Here is a 22,784-nt window from a genome sequence, read left to right as displayed (position 1 = left end):
GATCTAATTCCTATGCATGTGGTTTAAAGAGGAGTCCAGTATTTGATGAAGTTCGTTGTGGCATTACTATGCCCAGCTTGTCCCTCCTAATATTTCCATAAATTAATCATTTTCTGGATCTCCTCATTTTAGCTTTATCTTCAGAAAACTTCAACTTTATTGACCCTGCTTCACCACGTATGTGGTAAGAGCACTCATTTCCATTTCCCAATCCAAGTAGAGGCAGACAATCAAAAATGCACCTTAATTTTGAAAGATATGTATTTTTGGGTCTCTATTGCCACCTCCATGAAATTTGTAAGAATTATGACAAAATAAATAATTAATTAGCAATAATTTAAGACATACTTGCTATTGGTAGTTGTATTTCATTGTCCTTGAGTGAAAAGCAAAAGACTTTTTTTCAGGACTCTCTTTGTTTCCCCCATATTAACAACTCCTGGATTTAACAATTCATTGTGATCCTACCTACCAGGTATAATAATTACTACAGTGCTTTGCTTTCAGCATTTTACTGACAAAAATTAAAACTTAAACTTTATTTTCTTCACAACAAGAATGATTTTTTTTTCTTTACAACATGTTTTTGTGGAAAAGGAAAATAATAACAAATATAGGTCTACCTCTCTGGCTCACATGTGTTTAAAAACATAAATCATATATAACCCTTTCAGAAAGTATCTGGAAAAAACAGTTGTTTGAGACAATATATATGGTTTATATTGAATCAGACTTGAATTAGAAAAAGCAAAATATAGTATGGAAGCAAGATTTCAGTACTTAAATAATTATATTCACATTCTTTGGCCATACATACTTAGAGAATAGTAATAAGTATATCTCTACATTGACATTCCTAATTTATATTTTTAATTTAAATATCTCACAAATGGACAAACATTTTAAATTAAAAGCATATACATGAATTTATAAAATGGATGCTAGTTATCAAATGGTTAAATTTCCCTCATTTAAAAAAATATTCTCGAGTGTGAAAATATTTAGTTATAATGTATGAGTATCAAAAGTTCTACTAATGTTTAATCACAGTAGCTCACAATGAGAATTTTGGTGTCAGAAATACTCTGTATTTCTATATAAATGACCAGAGAATGAAAGATAGGTTAAAAAGTGTCAGTCAACATACAGATTCACTTTACTTTCAGAAAAACAAATGGAGAATCTGAACATTGTTCATTTTAATTGAATTAGTTAATTGCTATTATTAAATCCTTCTAGATATTTGTCAGAAATTCACTGAAATATTATAGTGTGATGGCCCATTATTTATTTTATTTTTTCTGACTCTTTTGAATGCTCTTTGAACAATGAAAAGATACTATGTCAAGTTAGTCTAGCTAGATAACACTTTAACTTGAAATGCCTCTTTGAAATTTTACAGATACAATTCAACCATTTAAAAAAGATTCATGTCACATGAATTCATGTCTCACTGTTCATGAGTGATTAAAGGGGGAAACATTGGGAGGAGAAGGAAAATCAGTCTTCAAAACATTAGCAATCAAGAAAATTTATCAATAATCCCATTATTAAGGAAAAGTTCTTACAGGTTATTGTAACTGAAAAATCATTAGATGTTAGTAATGATTACTGAAAACACTTTGAAAGCAAAAGTGCAAAATGATAACATTAAATAAATCATGCTGATATTGCCTACCTATATCGTATATAGAGATGGTGTCACAAAAGTAACAATTTATTGGGGTTAGGGAGATGGGTAAAGAAAAAAAGCCAGTACAGATCAACTATGTAAAATCTATTTCTAATCATTTTATGGTATAAAGATAGGGATAGGAAATGGCTTTCTTTAAAGTGAAGAAGAATTATGGTAGTATCACAGCCACACATTTTGTAATGTAATATGATTTCTGATATTAATATTATATTTAAATTAGATAAAATTAACTATATTAAACTTAACAATATTCGAAACAAACATTTGTCTATACATCCTTTTTTGAAGTGTCTGTTCCAATCAATCAAACTGATAATGCTATTATCATTAAGTACATGCATACGTATGCATATAAAGAAAAATTTCAAACTTTCCATTTATATGGAGAGTAAACAAACAGAATAAATCAACCCTAAAGGAAGGATTAACATGTTCAACTTTATAATTCACCAGATATCTTAGATTACAAAGAAAAAAGGACAAAATAATAAAATCATGAAACAATCCTAAATAAATAATAGCCTCTATCTCAACTAATAACATAAAATAGTCTTAACCCTATAGATAGAAAAACCAAGGTCTCATTATCTTCGGTCATCCCTTCATTGGCAAAGATACATGCAGATTACAACTGATGGAATAGCAAATAGTATTTTTAACAAGTGTAGTCTAGAGTTAAACTGAGGTAGCTGTATTAATATCCATCAAAGTAGAAGTTAAGCTAAAACTTGTTAGAGATAAGGAAAGCTCTGCTTCATAAAAATAAAATGTAGAATTCATCACAATGATATGACAAGCTGGAGTAACTAAACACTGGTAAGCATGCCTGCCTATTATGTGCAATGTCCTAGGTTCCTAACGAAATCTAAAGGTAGCAAACTGTGATTTGGATCTATGGTGGTTATATGCAATTTTTTTCAGTACCTAGCATTTTATTGTCTCATATATTCAAAGATAAACATGTTTCTGAAAATGATAAAATTAAGTTTGCTTACATGAGATTTGCTTGCCAAACAGGTTACTTAATTTATAAAGTGTTTTCCTGTCCTTTTCAATGAGTTAAATGTTCCAACTTTTGTTTCTACTTTATCATATTTTCCCTTGCTTACTTTCAACTCCTTACATAATAAAGTTTCACATGATAGAATTACTAATGTATATCTTTCTTCAAATGTACATATAGATCTTTTAGTTTGAGTAAATCATATAGCCTTTCTACTTTATAATATAAAAGAATTAGCTTGGGTGAAATAAGGATTAAAATTCCTAGAATTGTAATCGTGTACCTCTTCATCTGTGTAGTAGCCATTATGCTGTGCTCCTGCATCCCTTCTGCCAGCTTCCTTCCCTGTCACAGCTGCAAGGGTCACAGTTGACCAACACGCTCATTAATTTCTTCCTAAACTCATTGACTTCTTAAGAGAATCTATTTGCAAGACACACCCCTTCCCCTTATAACATGTCCACAGAGGTATATAAATGGCCTGTACCCTTTCAGGAGTTAGAGAAACTGTAAAACACTATTTCAGTTACAAGTTCCATTTAAGTTCAGCTGAGGCTTTTATTCCAATGTCATCTTTTGAACCTCACTCTACCTAATCCTGCATTCTCAATAGTTTTTCAATAAAAAAAAAAAATAGAAAGCTTTAGTTTTGCCTGAAATAATGAAGAAAATCTGACATGCAAGTCTATTTAATTTCTATGACAATGATGATATATCTATGACAGATGGTGATATTTGTTGCTTTATGGAGGTAAAGTATCACTTTAGTCATACATGATTAAAATAGACATCATCCAAGTATTAAAAATTATATTACTATTCGTATCCATGATATACATAGCTACAATCAATTGCTATTCTTTGGAAAGACATAGGTGGAGTGCTTTATCATTTGTAATCATGTAGTCAATTTCAGTGCTGGTCTTGGCTTTCATTTTTAAAATGTACTCCAATTACTGGAAGATTTTAAAGAAAAATATAAAAGACCAATTGCATACTACACATCATTCACATTATATTAGACCCTTTCAAAAGCTTCCATCTCTGTTTTGTAAATTATATTCCTGTAATTCATGAACTTACCAGATCTCAGTGATTTGAATTTTATGTTTGATCTCAGGTGCTTTTTTCATAAATTATGCCATTATTCTGTATTTCTTTCTTTAAGAAAAAAATATTCATTATATTAAGAAACAGAGCCATTTTAACATCACTGAACTACTTTAGAACTTTCTCCTAAAATGCTGCCTTAGAATTTAAGCTACATACAAAATAAGTTTTGAAAACACCACAGGATATGAGCACTACATTATGGTACCAGGAATGCCATTGACAAGCCCCAAATTACCCTGAGGAAAAAAATCTCTTGTCATCAGATGCATTTTGAGGAATTGAAGCCATTCTTTATTGTGTCAAACAATATTCTACTTAAACTCCACCATAGCTGTCAAATATTCCCAAGAAGACACTTGCATAAAATGTGATCTTATCAAAAGGCTGAAGGAATCCAAAGTGTAAATATATATCTGCAAAATATAAAAAAATGATATTTAATGGCAACCATAAGTAAGAGATGAGGAAATCAGTCTAATAGTAAATTTCATAAACATATAAATTTATAAATCCTATAGTAGGCTTAGTAATATGAATTTGCAGATATCCACTTGCCTTCTAATGTCCTTGTTCCAAATTTGTTACACTATTTGCCTGACTCTAACTTGTACAACAGAAATTTTACAACTGCAAATTACATGTCCAATAGCTGATATTAGTCTCCTATAACAATTCACTATCCAAATGGATTGTCCTCTGTCACAGGTTATTAATTATAAGGCACTGGGCTTCTTCTGCAGAAACTCACCCACCTAAAAATCACCTACTACTAGTAGCCCACCCAAATATGCAGGATAGTAAAGTCATGAATCTTTGGGGAACCTAAAACTAATGTTTTACTAAACCAACATGATATCTAAATACAGTTTCTGTATTTGTCATTATAACCTCATGTATGTACAGATCTCACCCTCATCAAAAAACTTTCCCTTGCCACCAATAGTAACTATAAAAATGAAAAGGAAATAAACTGACCTAGACTATTCAAATACTTCCATAAAATAGAGCCATCCTGCCAGGAGGCTGAAAGGTGTGGGCATTTGAAGTGAACTCATTGATTAGATAGAAAAGCAAGATATCCTGTGTATGACATTAGAGGTGAAAGGGGAAACCTTGTAGAGATATAAATACTGAACTGAGGAAGTGGGTTTTCCACTCTTCATGAACACGTTTTCTTCTAAATCCCTTTCAGTACTGCCCATTCCACCCTCACATGAAGAAATTAATCCTGCATTCCTTGGGGAAACAACAAAGGTGTATCCCTGATGAAAATATTGAACATATTGGGAGTGAGGAGGGGCAGTGAGTGGAGAGGGGGCTAGGAGAAAGAGAAGGGGAGGAGAGAAAAGCACGTGGGACTAGGAAGATTGAGTCAGGGAAGGAATAGACAAAAGAAAAAGAGAGTGAGTGAGTGAGAGAGAGAGAGAGAGAGAGAGAGAGAGAGAGAGAGAGAGAGAGAGAGAATAAAAGAGGGAGCCATTATAGGTTTTTAAAGAAAACTAACTCTAGAGAAATGTCCAGAGACCTACAAGACTGATACCAACTAACAATTTGAGCAACGTTGGAAAGGCTACCATAAATGCCCTTCCCTGATAATGAGATCAATGACTAACTTATCCACCATCATGGAGCCCTTGTCTAGACACACACAACTAAGACTGAGCTGAACTGGAATCCAGATGCAGAGAGGTAGGACAAGACCAGGCTACAGAAACACATAGAGACCTAGTCCCTACTCATATGACTTGACAAATTTAGATGACTCCTCCTGGAGGGCATCACCCTACATGTGGAGTGTGGGGAGGGGATGGGAGAGGTAGTAGTCTGGGAGCATGAGGGGGTGGCAGAGAATGAGGGAGGGAGATGGAACTGGGACCAATATGTAAAATAAGAAAAATAAATTAATTTAAAATTTGAGTATTGTAATTCTGCTGTCCTTCTTGGCTCACTTAGCATTTCCTCTAGTCCTCTAAGCAGTCATGAGTCCATACTCTTAGAGGTGAATAGAACATGTCTTTGAAGATGTACAGTGTATTCATAAAAATTTTTATGATTTATCTAATTTTTCCAATTACAAATATGATGAATATTTTAAAAGGTCGGAAATAACATAATTAGAGCTTATCAATATAGTTTTTTTTTCCATGCAAAGTTGTGTATTATCCTTTCAATGTCAGTGAAGAATTGTACTGCCATTTTTAGTATATTTATCCTACCTATCCAAGAGCATGGGGGAACTTTCCATTTTCTGGTATCTTCTTTGATTTCTTTCTTTAAAGACACAAAATTATTGCTATATAGGTTTTTCACTTGTTTGGTAAGCGTTACTCCAAGGTATTTTTTGCTGTTTGTGGCTATTGTAAAGGGTGCTGTTTCTCTAATTTCATTCTCAGCCCCTTTATTGTCTGTATATAGTAGGGCTACAGATTATTTTGAGTTAATATTGTATCCTGCTACTTTGCTGAATGTATTTATCAGCTGTAGGAGTTCCCTGGTAGTTTTTCCAGTCACTTATACAAATTATCATATCATCTGCAATAGTGACAGATTGACTCCTTCCTTTCCAATTTGAGTCCCATTAATCTCCATTTGTTGTCTTATTTCTCTAGCTAGACCTTCAAGTACAATATTGAAGAGATATATGGTGTGGGTAACGTTATCTTGTTCTTGATTAGAGGAATCGCCTTAAGCGTCTCTCCATTCAGTTTGATGTTGGCCATTGGTTTATTGTATATTACTTTTACTATGTTTAGGTATGTTCCTATTATCCACAACTCCAAGCTCTATTATAGAATTATAGTTCTGAAAACAGCTTACTATTGGCATAAAAATAGACAGAACAATGAAATCTAATCGAAACCCCTAATATTAACACACACACCTACGGACACCTGACTTTTGACAAAACAGCTAAAAGTATACAATGGAAGGATGAAAGCAACTTCCACAAATGGTGCTAACAAAACTAGATGATGGTGTGTAGAAGACTGCAGATAGACCCATGTCTATCACCACGTGCAAAACTTATGTCCAAATGGATCAAAGACCTCAATATAAATCCAGCCACAATGAACTTCTTAGAAGAGAAATTTGGAGGTACCCTTGAATAAATTGGTATAGAAGATCGCTCCTGAACATAACATCAGTAGCACAGACACTGAGATGGACAATTAATAAATGGGACCTCCCCAAACTTTGAAGATTCTGTAAGGCCAAAGACATAGTCAACAAGACCAAATGACAGCCCACAGACTGGGAAAAGATCTTAACCATCCCCACATCTAATAGAGGGCTGATTGCCAAAATATGCAAACAACTTGATAAACTAGTCACCAAAAACACCAAATAATCCTTTTAAAAAGTAGGTACAAAACTGAATAGAGACTTCTCAATATAGGAGTCCAAAATGGCTGAAACACACTTAAGAAAGAGCTCAACATTCTTAGCCACCAGGGAAATGTTAATCAAAACAACTCAGAAATAAAACATTACTCCTGTCAAAAGGGCAAAAAATAGAAACACCAATGACAGATTATGCTTGAGAGGATGTGGAGAAAGGGGAGCACTCCTCCACTGCTAGTGGGAGTGCAAACATGTTGGGAGTACAGTCATTTTAGAGATCAGTATGGCGGTTGCTCAGGAAAATGGGAATCAGCATACCACAAGATCCAGCAACTACACTCACATTCATACAACAGGGACATCTATTTAACTTTGGTTATAGCATCTTTATTTGTAGTAAAAAGAACCTGGAAGCAAACTAGATGACACTCAACTGAAAATAGATAAAGAAAATGTTGAACATTTACACAATGGAATACTACTCAGTGGGGAAAACAAAAAACAAAACAAACAACATCAACAAAAAACAAACAAACAAGTAAACAAAAAACAATGGAATCTTGAAATTCATTGGCCAGTTGATGGAACTTGAAGAAACCAACCTGAATGAGGTGACCCAGTCACAAAAAGAGGAACAGAGTATGTACTCACTTATATATGGATTTTAGACATAGAGCAAAGGATCAAACTGCCAGAGGAACTAGGATACAAGGAGGATTCTAAGAGATTCATATAATGTCCCTCAAAGAAGGGGGAAAGGACAAGTTCTCAAGAGCACATAGGAAGTTGGGGGACAGTGAGGGGAGAGGGAACTAATAGAAAGAGAAGAGGAGGGGAGGAAAGCACGTGGGACTAGGAAGATTGAAACAGTGAGACAGGGTATGAATAGAGGAAAGAAGAGAGAGAACATAAGAGAGGGAGCCATTATAGGTTTGAATAAAAAACTGAACCTAAAGAAATGTCTAGAGATCTATAAGACTAATTCCAACTAACAATTTGAGCAACTTCCCTGATAATGGAATCAACAACTACCTCATCTACTATCATCGAGCCCTCATCTAATACCTGTTGGAAACAGAAGCAAACACCCACAACTAAACACTGAGCTGAACTAGAATCCAGATGCAGAGAGAGAGGACAAGGCCAGTGTGCAAAAACACCTAGAGACAGCTGACTTGAACAAAAAGGAGCTAACGGGCCCCCACACTGATAGCTGGAAATCCAGCATGGGACTAATTCAGACCACCTGAATGTGGGTCTCAGCTAGAAGGCCTGAGCAGTCTAAGGGTCCTCAGTGGAACCAGGATGTATCCCTGGTGGACAAAAGGACCTTGCAGGCACATTCCCTATGGAGGAATATTCCCTTAACCTAGAGAATGGAGAAAAGTCCTAGTCCCTACTTCAAATGACTTGAAAGATTTAGATGACCACTCCTGGATGGCATCACCCTACATGTGGAATGGGGGTAGGGGATGGAAGGGGAGGGTGTCCAGGGTGCAAGTGAAGGGGGGAGTGGGAAAGAGGGAGGGAGGGAGGCGGGAAGGAGATGGAACTGGGAATTCTTAGTCTTCCATTTTAGGGCTGATTCTTTCACAACAGACATGAAATGTAAATGGAGTGTGTGCCAATCCCCAGATAATTGATAAAAATTGTAATTTACAAAATAGAATATTATTCATCCAATAAGCAAATGACATTCCCAGGTGAATGGACCGAACTGTATACAATGATTCTGATTTGGTTAAACTAGACTCAGAAAGAGAAATGTCACATATCTTCTCTTATTTGAGAATTTTATTGTTTGAAATGTTACCTATGTACAATTCATTTACAATACCAGAAGATGTTAGGAAGCCAGCATGGAGATATGGAGGAAGAAGAAATTGTTCAAGAAAAGGGAGATAGCCTATAGAATATAGTTTTAAAAGTATAAAGAATGGTTAAAACTGGTCTCCATGCTTTCTTCAAGGCCTCACAATTTTGTAGTGTAGTTTTTAAATGTATTTTCAGAGATTATACTATAATTACATTATTATTCACTTCATTTTTCCTGCCTTGAAAACCTCCATTTATTTCTCCTGTTCTCCTTCAAATGTATGCCCTTTTAATGTTTTTGAAAAGTGATTGTAGACAGATGCTCATTTACCTGAGGAACCGCCATACTGATTTCCAAAGTGACTGTACAATTTTGCAGTCCCACCAGCAGGAAGAGTGTTCCTCCCTCACCATATCCACTCCTGCCATTCTGACAGGAGTAAGGTGCTGTCTCAGAATGTTTTGAGTTGCATTTCCCTGATGGTTAAGGATGCTGAGAACTTTCTTAAGTGTCTTTCAGCTATTTTAGATTCTTCAATTGAGAATTATCTATTTAGTTCCATACCCCATTTTTTACTTTGGTTATTTGGTGTTTTGGTGATGAGCTTATGAGTTCTTTGTATATTTTGGAAAGCAGCCGTCTGTCAAATGTGGGGTTGGTGAGTATCGTTTCCTTCTCTGTAGAGTACTGTTTTGTCTTGTTGACTGTGTCCTTATCCTTACAGGAGCTTTTCAGTTTCAGGCGGTCCCATTTATTGTCTATCTCAGTGTCTGTGTTACTGTTGTTAAGGTCAGGAAGAGGGTCCTGTACCAATTTTTTCAAGGATACATCCCAATTTCTCTTCTAAGAAGTTCCATGTGGCTGGATTTATGTTGAGGTCTTTGATCCGTTTGGACTTAATTTTGGTGCACGGCAAAAGATATGGATCTATCTGCACTCAGCCTCCAGTTATGCCAGCATCATTACTTGAAGATGCTTTCGGCTTTCCATTATGTAATTATAGCTTCTTTGTCAAAAAATCAGGTGTTCATAGGTGTCTGGGTTAATAACAGGATTTTCAATTCGATTCCATTGGTCTACCTGTTTATTTTTGTGCCAATATCAAGCTGTTTTCAGGATGATAGCTCTATTATATTGCTTGAAGTCAGGGAAGTGATGCTTTGGAAGATTTCCTTATTGTACAGGAGTACTACTCAGTGGAGAATAACAATGGAAACTTTAAATTTGCAGGTAAAGGGATGGAACTAGACAAAAACCTCCTCAGTAAGTTACCCCAGTCACAAAAAGATGAACATGGTATGTACTCACAAATATATGGATTTTAAGCATAGAGCAAAGGATAATCAGCCTACAATTCACACTGCCAGAGAAGCTAGGAAACAAAGAGGACCCTAAGAGAGACATACATAGTCCTGTACAGAAAGGAAAAAGGAATAAAATTTTCTGAGCATATTGGGAGTGGAGGGGCAGTGAGTGGAGAGTGAGTTAGAGAAAAGACAAGGGAGAAGAGGATGGGAGAGGAAAACATGAAGAAGTAGGAAGATTGAGTCAACAGAAGAATAGATGAACAAGGAAAGAGATGCCATGATAGAGGGAGCCATTAAAGGTTTGAAGAGAAATCTGGCTCTAAGGAAATGTCCAGTGACCTATAAGGATGAACCCAAATAACAATCTGAGCAATAGTGGAGACACTACTTTGAATGTCCTTCCCCGATAATGAGATTGATAACTACCTTATATGGCATCCTAGAGCCTCCATCCAATAGCTGATGGAAACAGAAGCAGACACCCACAGCCAAACTCTGAGCTGAACTCCTGGAATCCAGTTGCTAGAGGGAGAGGTGATGAGCAATAGGGTCAAGACCAGGCTGCAAAACCCACAGAATCAGCTGTCCTAAACAAGGGGGAGTTAATGGACCCCAGAGTAATAACTTGGAAAACAGCAAAAGACCAACACAGACCCCCTGACCTTGGCTCTCAGTTAGGAGACCTGGGCAGTCTATGGGACTGCTAATATTGGAACCCTTGTGCAGGAAATGACAGGAAGTACATTCCCCAAGGAAGGATACTCCCTTAGCCTAGACACAAAAGGGTAGGTCTTGGCTCTACCCCAAATGTCTTAACATATTTTGATGATCCCTCCTGGAAGGCCTCACCACCCCCGGGGAGTGGATGGGGAATTGGACTTGGGGGAGGGTTCAGGAGAGCATGGGAGGATGGGAGGGAGAGAGAACTAGGATCAATATATAAAATAAGAAAAATATAAGTTTTTCATAGACAAAAGAAAGATGATTTTCAAAATATAAATATTATTGGTTATTTCCTTTATCCCTTGAGCATCAGGCTATGAATCAGTTAACTTTTGTTTCAGTGATATATCAAAGAAAGCACAACAAAAACAAAACCAAACAGACAAAAAGGAATATGGGTATCTCTCCATATGAATTAGTTTTGTTAAGAAAAAAATAATGTCTTTATTCCAGCAATAAAGATAACACCTTGTCTATAAATGTTTGTTTTCATTTAAATAGACTTGGTTATATAAAATAAATAAAAGAAAGAAAGAAAGAGAAATGTCCCTTATAGGCTGTAGGCTGGAGTTTTAAACTCTAGGTTATCAGTAGCACTGTTTTTTCGGTAGTGTAGGTGTTGCAGCCCTCCTTGAGGAAGTAACAGTGGACAATCTTTGAGATTACATAGCTTCACCATAGTTTGGGTGTACCCTCCCTTTGTATAATGCTTGTGTTTGAGATGTGAACTATCAGATTTCTGTTCTTGATGCTATGACTACTACTTATTGCCTTATCTCCCATACAGGATGGAGGCTTATCCTTTAGGAAGTATAAGCCAAAGTAAACTCTTCCTTCTTTATGTTGCATTTAGGTATGATATTTTATCACAGAATCACAAAACTAACTAATAGGACATGCTCCTTTATGTGTAAAAATTTTCAAGTGTGTGCTTTATTGAATAGAACTCAATGAGATTATCTTTAATTGTCAAGCATAACAGCTCAATTACTATAAATGGCTTGTCACTTTCTCAATCTTTTATTTTGTTTCTTTTTTCCATACTGAATACGGAGTTCTAGGTCAACCATGAAGTTGCCTCTAACAATATAATGAAGAAGAATGGTTGAATTAATAAGGTATGTAAAACACCCCCAGAGAAACTATCAAGAGAGGAAGAAGGGCCCAGTGTTAGTACATGCCTTTAATCCCAACACCCAGTACCTGTGAAGCAGAGGCAGGGGGTTTCCATGAGTTCAAGGCAGGCCTTATTTGCAGAACTACTTGGACAACTAGTTCCATGACAGCCAGAAAGTTACAAGGAGAAACCCTGTGTCAAGGAGGAGAGAGACAGAGAGAGAGATAGATAGATAGATAGAGAGAGAGAGAGAATATGATGTTGAAATCTTTTCCTGTAAAAGTAATAATGAATGATTACACCAAGACAAAGATTTGAATCTTCCTATACATGAATAAATTACATATTTATGAGTTTGGAAAGTACCACAAATCCATTTTTATTGTCACAACAAAGACACTAATTTAAAGTTGTTGATTGCTTGTATTTTATTAGAGGACTAATATTTTGTAAATAATCTAGTTGTTGATGTTTTAAAAATGCCCACTTTCTCAAATTTTAAGCAGTTCACTATGAGTCCAAGTAAAGATTTCTTATGCATAACTTATTTGGAGGCACTATAACAACAGAATACACAGCTTATATTCATATTCAAAAATCGGTGTTTTAGCTTAACCACATAAATCAGTTCAGGAAAAGAGATGCTCAGAAAAAGTCAAAATGAAATTGTGCTAATTCATCAATAATGCTATTTTTCTTCTTGGGTTAGGTGTTTAAAAGTACCATTTCATTGTGGTAAATGTCAAAATGTACACTGAAATCTTTAATATATAAGGGGTCTGTTGGTCATTTTACCCAGTGGCATTCTAAAGCTTGTTTTGCAAGAATATTTCCAAAGTTACTGAGATTTATAGAATTTATTTAGCAGAAAAAAATAATAATCTTGATTTTGAACAAAACAAATAAAAAATGTAAAACCACCTTTAAAAAAAAAAAAAAAACCTATGTACTTACCAATTTACATGACCCAGGTTCATATAATTAACTTTATATGTATACTCAGCAAAACAAGTTCTACTAAACTCCTGATTTTTGTATGTCTTCTTATTGAAATTCAGCCCTCCATGCATTTGACCTTTTCAAGAAAGCGAGATTCATAGTGAATTGTGGTGCATTAGAAAGGTAAACACATTCAGTACTTGTTATTCAATGGGTTTGAATTCTGAAAGTCATTGTCAATAGGTTAATCCTTTTGTACAGACAGTCTCTTTGGCTAAGAGGCATCTTAAACAAATAAGATTTTTTTTCTTTTACCAAAATGCTAACTTCTGAGTATTTCTGTCAACTGTCAAAGAATAAATCTCAGAAGAGGCCTTATAACTGGCTAACTCTACTTTATATTCCTTTCCCATCAGCAGAATTTCAAAAAGAACTTTAGTGTACATTAAGTCCTAGTCAGAGGTTATATGTGACTCCAGATCAAAGACTCATTAGAACATCAGGGATTTCAATTTTATGCAGTTGTTTTTTTTAACCAAATAAAGGGATACCCATATTCAGGACTATATTCAAAGATTACCAAAATAAAATATGCTCATAATCATAGAACTAGTTTGGGACCTACACTTTCTTTCTTTGCTACATATCCTGTAAAAACCTGTGGACCAAGTCAGGGGAAGACTTTACTGATAAACAATATTGCCATAGTAGAAGACTATTTTCATAGGAAGAATGAGGGCTGGAAAGTTGGCTCAGAAATTAAGGGCAAGAGTTAAATTTCCATCACCAATATGACAGCTCAAAATTATCTATAACTCCAGACCCAGAGGATTCAATGCCATTTTTGACCAAAGATGTACATGGTACACATACATATAGACAAAACGCACATAAAATAAAATAAATAAACATAATTTTAAAATGATCAGGATGTGAAAATGCAAAATATTCATGTACATAAAATAATAAAAGAATAATAAAACTTTGGAATACTATCAGCTTTTCAAGGTCTCAAAATAGAAGTACTTCTCTTTCAAGAAGAGAAAACAAAAATTAAAAACCAAGATGAAACAGCACATCAACAAGTATTTTAATTATTTGAAGTCAGTTTTCAGGAGCAGTCCTTAAGGATAGTGGGGTTTTATATCTCAAATAGACATATATATGTACATAGATGTGTGTGCATGTATGTGTGTGTGTTTGTGCTTGAGCATGAGAGAGAGAGAGGTATAGATGTAGCAGGCTTTTGGGGGGCCACAAAATAGCTCCCAAATCATGACAATGAGACTAATTTCTTGCTAGCTCTCAACCTGTTCCTCTTCATCTACCTTTTACCTCAGGGCTGTTACCCTTCCCTTTCCTGCCCTTCCGTTCTCTTCCCTGCCCTTCCCTTCCCTTCCATGGCCTGGTCTTGTTTTTCCTTTCCTTCCCTTCCCTAGTCTTGCCTTGCCTTGCCTTGCCTTTTCCCTTCAATTTTTTACCCTTCCCTTTCCTACCCTGTTCTTCCCTTCCTTTGACTATCCTTGTCTTGCCTTTTCACTTCTTTTTTTTATTTTTTTTCTTATTTTACATATCAATCTCAGTTCCCTCTCCATTCTTCCCTCCCTCCTTCTCTCCCTCCCTTCCATGCCCTCCCCAACCACACTCCCATCCCATTACCCCCAACTCCACAGGGAGGGTGGTGCTTTCCAGGACGGATGAACAAAATCTGTCAAGTCATTTGGAGTAGGGACTAGGCCCTCCCTCCTGCCTCTAGGTTAAGGAATGTGCTCCCAAAGTCCTTTTGTGCACCAGGGATACATCCTGGGTCCACTGTCAGTTACCTCATGGCTTTTTAACTTTCTTTCATTCCATATGCCCTACTTCTTTTCTGGCTAGCTGCCCCATGACTATTCCCTTTCTCCTTGGTTCTCTTCTCCTTTGGAACCTAAATTCCTTCTATGACTTTTTCTTCCTGTCTGCAAACCCCACCTATACCTACACTGCCTAGAGATTAGCCAATTGGCTTGTTAATAAAGCAATGAGATGCCTTAGAGAAGCAAAGCAACACATCTTTAAATCTTAAACAAATTCAGCATAAACAAATGTAACACATCTTTGCCAAATTAAAATAACATTCCAAAACAGATAGATGATAGGTGATAGATAGATAGATAGATAGATAGATAGATAGATAGATAGATAGATAGTTGACAAACAACAGACAGAGAGATAGAGATAGATGGGCCATAGTACCAAGGTATTTCAAAATCATTGTGAATATCACCATGAAGTTAATAGAATGGTAATAACATGAATGGTAGGGGACTTGAACAAAAACAGGTTATCTCTATAATGTGGGTATGATTTGGCCAATTGGTTATTGTCTGATTAGAATAAAATTTGACATCAACCAAGACAAATGGAATTCCGTCATCCAAAGCCTATTAATTTTGAACTTTACTTTTCCATCAGTTATTCCATGCATTTATAGACCACAAGCTAATTATACAGACTCAGTTTACCTATCCACATAAAATAAACATTAGTAGTAGTGAATAGGCAGATAGATCCACATACAACAATAGATAGCTCATGTGAACAAAAGAAAGCAACAAAGAAAATCCAAGACTAAAAGCAGCATAGATGAAATGTGCATAACCAATGTCTACATAGTACTTTTATGGAAAGCAATGGTACTCCAATATTTAATTTTTGCAACACAGCATGAAATAAAGCATGTAACTATTTTGAAGCAAAAGCAAAATGAATTGTAAGCTAGGCTCTGAGCATCTAAGCTCCTAGAAGGACATCTACAGAGAGAATATTCTTGGGAAAAAATACATATTTATATATATATATAAATATATATATATAAATGTATTTAATAGTTTAAACTATCATTCACACATGTATTTAATATTAGAGTAACATAATGAAAGTTCAAAGCATTATCTAAGTTTTTAAAAATCAGAAAAACATTCAGAATACCCTAACATATAATGAGAAAATAGATTGTTTGTCTAGGGATACATGATGTAACAAGGTACATGAATTAGCACAACTATTAAGGAAAACAACACAGTTTTCTCAAAAACAAAATAAAATTTCAAAATAAAGCTACTATATCATCCAGTGATTTTTTTTAACCTATTCAGGCAAAATGCAGTCAGCCTTTAAACAATATCTGTACTCAAGTCCCTTATAATATTCATAGTAGCCAAAATGTAGACTGAATCTTAAATGATCACTATGAATGAATAATCCAAAAATCATGAATCTGGGAAAGAAACCTGTAGGAGGGTTTATGTTCACTGAGAGAGGGAGATAACATTGTGAAACCGAATAGTGGGAATACATTATATAGATATACAAAAGTGTAAAAATAAAATATATTTATGTATAAATCTTTGTATCAATGCCATGACATATACATAAGCAAATCTTATCATGTGTTGTTTATATATATATATATATATATATATATATATATTTATTTATATATATATATATGTAGAAGACATTATATTAAGTCAAATAAAACATGAATGATGAATGTCAGAAGCTGAAGTTGGGGTAAATGAGCCACATTAGAACCATACTCACATTTATTTTAAATTCTCATATTCTCATGAACTTTCTTATTGTTGAGAAACAGAGAAATCACCAGCACAGTGTTTATTAATTTGTTTCTTCTTAATTTTGCTAATTTCTCCCATCATTTGAGTGTTTGCCCTCTTTTTGCCACTAAGTATTGTTCCTCTTCCTAGGCCTTTAAAATAAGAAGTTATTTTTTTTCCAGTTAATATTTTTATTTTATTTTTTTATTATTTAAATGTGTTAAGTTAATAATATTTTGGTCCTCCTCTTTTCCTGTTCTAAGTCTCTATTCTTTCTGTTGTTTAGTCTTGTCCAAATTGGAAATGACAGTTTTTATTTTATCTTATGTTTTAATAAAAAAATGAATGGATGGATGGATGAAAACCTAGTCAGGCGGGTGAAGGTTTATAACTGAACTGTCCCTTGGACCTGATTTTAGAGTGAAAAATCTGTGTTCTTCAGTAGATAATATGTTTTTTTTTTTTGAGAAGTTTGCCCTTCTAACCCAATTCTGTTTATGGAAAATGAGTACCAGAGTGTGCACATACCCTTCACTTCTTCCTAAAGTGTTTTTACATCCTCACTAGTTCAGACTTGCATTATATCTATTTGTTTGCAAATATATCTAACACCTTATTTGCAATAAATTTTGTCTTCCTCAATAAAGAATTTGCTTGTGTTCTCTATCCCTGTGGACTCAAGTCTTCTTAAAATTTGGCTGTATTGATTTTCATGTAAATACAACTCTTGAAGAAATAAAATAATTATGAATTGTCATATCATCTTGATTTTTCTTGATGGTGAATAAGTGCAAATAGGGTACTTTTGAAAATCTCAAATGAGAAGGTTTCACATAGCTTTAAGTGTACTTTTCAGTCACAATTTCTTCCACTTCTTAAATGTTAGACACTTGTACTCCACTTTATGAATGATAAGTCACTTAATATACATATGTGTTTGTAAATTAATACCTAGCCTCATTTCATGCACAAGTTTATGAATCTCAAGGAAATTATATATTATTTAGTGGTACAGGGAGTAAATTAAAGAGCGTAAGGAAAGCTTAGTTCTCTATGGTTCCTGTCTATATTGTATCTATCCTAGACACTATGATTTATGGCATCTATTCAGGAATTTAAGAACATTTAACTTCTAATCTCCTTTATTGCTACTCAGTATCAAATCTAACTTTATTTATAAATTTCAGGAAACACAATGTAGATACAGAACTAAGAGTTCATTTATGCTGGCATTGCTGCTTCTGGGGAGACTGGAATAGGAGTTTGACAGCTTTCTCTAGGGGAGCTGGCAAGGACAGGTCTTTGCAAATGAGAACACTGCAACATAAAATTGATATGACCAATCCAGTCACAGATGAGTAGTTTCCCCCATGAACATGAAGCAGTTTGGATTTGTCACAAATTAGAGAATGGAAAGGCAATCATCACAGTCTCTGAGTCCAGCTGCTAAACCTGGAGAGGATAAGGCCATATTAACATCTGCCAAGTAAAGCTCTGTGCTAGTAAATTTGAGAGGTGTTCTAGTCTTTCCCTACCTTTCAATAAGGGACACATTGATCATGGCCACCCAAGGAAATAAATTATTCCATTTAATTTACAAACAAACAAAAAACTTAGAAATAACTGTTGCCATTTAAATGCACATGTCATGCATTTTATTTTATAATTTAATTATTTCATTTTATGTGCACTGGCACTTTGCCTGCATTAACATCCATGTGAAGGTATCAGATCCCCTGAACTGGAGTTACAGACAGCTGTGAGCTGCCATATGGATGCTGGGAATTGAACACAGGTCCTCTAGAAAGACAGTGAGTGATCATAGCTGCTGAAATATCTTTCCAGCCACATGCATGCTTTTTATTAACTCATATTTTACATTTAATGACATTTTTTTTAATTGACCCTGGCATTCGAATAACATTTTTAACAAAACCTGTGTTTATTTTTGAAAATATAAGTTTTATTTTGATATGATGAAGATAATGAAGCATGTGACTATGAAAATTAAGTATAGATTTGAAAAAAATTAGAAAGTTACTCAAACAACTGTGTTTTTTATTTTCTCATTTGCAAAGGTAGAATAATATTACTATTCTATCTTATTCTTCATGAAATTCAAAGAACAAAAGGCAGTTAAAATTTTACTGAAACAAAGTATGATACATGGAAGCAGTTTAATTTCGAACTAATGTTCAAATTATTGATAACAGTAGAAACATAATTAAAAATTCAGTTGTCAAAGATACTTTTCACAATCAAGTTTCATGAATTGGAATATAGAGATGCTATAGACAATCGACAATCTTACTGATGTAACATAAGTAATGGATGGTAACTACCAGAGTGATGACAAAAAGAAAGAGAATGAGGCTGAGAGTATAACTCAGTGGTGTAATTCCTGTGTTTGATCCTTTACACAACAAGTATGTAGAATGGAAGGGAAGAAAATAAAACACCATCCAAAGAAGGGGAAATGGGTAATTATGCTGATATCATGCTGATATGAGAAGTAAACGGTAAAATGTGATAAGCCGAGAGACATGTGCACCCAATTCTCATGTTGAAAAGCAATAGCTATTCAGAGGAGGTTGGACACAGTATATTAAATTTGAATGACCAATTAAACACCAAATAATGTCCAATCTATGACAATGGGCAACGAAATAGAGGAAGTGTGGTTTACATTAGAGATGCAAATTTAAGAATTATCTGTATTTAGGTAGTTCTTAAAATCATGCATGAATCTCAGCTTCCTTCCAGAGCTTCAAAAAGCTATAATTGTTCCAAAATATACACTTGGACTTGAAAATGAGGATTTCAGAATGAATAAAGAATTTTGATTTACATAAAATTATTGAAATAACAGAGGAGAAAATGAGATGTATAACATAGGCATAATAAAATCAACAAGAACAACCTGTTTGATCATGTATCCTGATCTTTGCAACAATTGCCCAAATTATATTACAACTTCTACATTGCCTCTACTCAAAAAAGTAAACATAAATAAACTGTATCGTTGGAATAATGTGTTATTCAGCTAAAGTAAGACTATTCTTAAGAAAACAGAGTGGTGGGCCTGTGAGGATGGTTCCACTGTAAAAGTCTTCATGGTGCAATCATGGGGACAGGAGTTCAGGTACATATATCTACCATCCACATAGAACAGCTGAGTGGGCATGGTGGACTCATCCCAGTGCTCAGGATACAGAGACAACACATATTCAGGTCATATTATACTAGGCAAATCAGTGAGTTCCACGAACAGCAAGAACTATGGCCTCAGGAAATGAATTAGTAAATATTTGAGAATATTTGGCATCAGCCTTTGACCTCCATATAAGACAACTAAGTGCACGTACACACATGAACATGAGTCCAGGTATGCACACTTGGAAATGAGCCATACTCTCTCTCTCTCTCTCTCTCTCTGTATATATATATATATATATATGTATATATATATATATCTCACTCATACATACAAACACACAAAGAGAGACATACACACATTATAAATACAATATAGAATAAAATAATATTCCCTCACTCCCTTAAAAAATGCTCATTATTGTCATTGCAACCGATAAGATGCACATCAATTTATAAAGTTGATGGATTTTCAAAAATTGATATAAGTAAATTTATAATAAATAAGTTGAGATTATTTACAAACCATAAACAAGGGCAGTGCCCACGTTATTCAGTAGGCAACCAGTAATTAATGAACTCATTGGTAATTTTGGAGTTTTTATCTTGTAATGATTTGTCAAACCATTGAATTTAACATTAGTGCATAGTTCATTTATATATTACTGTTTCAGATTTTGCTTTTTTTTTTGCTTTTTTGAGTTTTCTGTATGTGTGAATGTGCCTCAGTGTTGGCTTATCTTTCTTGTACTTTGTCTTTGAGTCTATTTCTGTCTAGTTGGTTTGTTCCATTCTGGCTTGTTTATTTTTATGCTATTTTATGCTATCTGAATTTATTATCATTAATTATTATACATGTCTGTTTTACTAATGAGACAGAGAAAGAAAGGGCATAGTTGAAAAAGTGGGGAGGAAGATCAGGAGGAGTTGGGGAGAACCATATCAGAGTATTTTGAAAATATGTTGTTGATAAGGAGTTGTTATCCATAACTTTCAAAGAACACTGAAATACAGAGAAATTAATAAAAACTGGGCAATATGCATCAAAAGACATAAGTCAAAATATACTACTTTTCTGAAATCTTTAATTAAATCTTATCTGTAACTTTTTGATTATCTATAAGTGTTTTGTTGCCTCTTTCCAAAATAGACTTGCAATCAAATACAAAATGAGATGCCACCTCATTTCATGAGAATAGTTTTATAAAATACTGGAAATAAAATGTGCTTGAAATGAGAGAGAAAATGTTTACATATCCTTGAGTAGAATATAACTTACTCCACCTGCTACAGAAAACACTCTGGAACTTCGTAAAATAATTAGAATGGATAATTGTGCAGGGAATTTGTTGGGGATTGCATTGACTCTGTAGATTGCTTTTGGCAATATGGTCATTTTTAATATGTTTATCCTACCTCTCCAAAAGCATGGGAAATCTTTCCATTTTCTGGTATCTTCTTTAATTTCTTTCTTTAAAGACTTGCAGTAATATGAGTCTTTCATTTGTTTGGTTAATGTTACCCCAAAATATTTTAAGTTATTTGTGGCTATTGTAAATAAAAGGTGATGTTTCTCAGATTTCTTTTTCAGCCCCTTTATCTTCGGTATATAATAAGAATACTGATTTTTTTAAGTTAATCATGTATCCTGCCACTTTGCTGATGATGTTTTTCAGCTACAGGAGTTCCCTGGTAGAGTGGGTAAGGTCACTTGTGTAAACCATCATATCATCTGCAAATAGTGAAAGATTAACTTCTTCCTTTCCAATTTGTATCTCTTTTTTCTCCTTATTGCTCTACCTAGTACTTCAATATTGAAGAGATATGGAGAAAATGGACAGCTTTGTATTGTTGCAGATTTTAGAGTTTTTCTCCATTTAGTTTGAAGTTGGCAGATGGTTTTCTGTATATTGCTTTTATTATGTTTAGGTATTTTCTGCTTTTATTATATTTAGGTATTTTCCTGTTATCCCTGGTCTCTCCAAGACTTTTATCATGAAAGGGTGTTGGATTTGTCAAAATCGTTTTCATCATCTAGTGAGATGATCATGTTTTTTTGTTTGTTTGTTTGTTTTTGTTTTTCAGTTTTTTTATGTGGTAGATTACATTGATGGATTTTCTTATGTTGTATCATTCTTACATCCCTGGGGTGAAGCCTACTTGGTCATGGTGGATGAGTTCTTTATTGTGTTCTTGGGTTCGATTCGACAGAATTTTATTGGGTATTTTTTGCCTCAATGTTTTTGAGGGATATTGGTCTATAGTTCTGTTTCTTAGTTGTATATTTGTGTGGCTGGGTACTAAGCTAATTATTGCCTCATAAAAAGACTTTGGAAATGACACTTCTGTTTCTATTTAGGAGTATTGGTATTAGATGTTGCATTTAAATTCTTGTAGAATTTTGCATTGAAACCATTTGGCCCTGAACTTTTTTTGTTTGGAAGAATGTTGATAACTGCTTGTATTTAATTGGGTGTTATAGGTCTTTCTAAATTGCTTATCTGTTCTTTATTTAATTTTGGTAAGTGATATCTATGCAGAAAATTGTCCATTTCCTTTAAGTTTTAGAATTCTTTGAGGTACAGGTTTTCAAAACATAGCTCGAAGATTCTCTGGATTTTCTCAGTCTCCGTTGTTATGCCCTTTCTTTCATTTATTAGTTTGTTAATTTGCATGTTTTCTCTCTGCCTTTCAGTTATTTTGGATAAAGGTTTATCTATCTTGTTGATTTTCTCAAAGAACAAATTCCGTGTTAAATTGATTCTTTGTATTGTTTTCCTAGTTTCTACCTTATTGATTACTACCTTCAATTTGATTATCTCTTGGCTTCTTTAAAAGAACAATACTCAATTTTATGTGGAAAAACTAAAGACCCTAGATAGCCAAAACAACCCTGTATGATAAAGGAATTTCAAGAGGCATCGCCATCCCTGACTTCAAACTCTATTATAAAGCTTTAGCCGTGAAACAGCTTGG

The sequence above is a fragment of the Phodopus roborovskii genome, unplaced genomic scaffold (assembly GCF_943737965.1).
Source record: "Phodopus roborovskii unplaced genomic scaffold, PHOROB, whole genome shotgun sequence".
NCBI lineage: Eukaryota > Metazoa > Chordata > Mammalia > Rodentia > Cricetidae > Phodopus > Phodopus roborovskii.
This window is presented reverse-complemented; position numbering follows the sequence as displayed.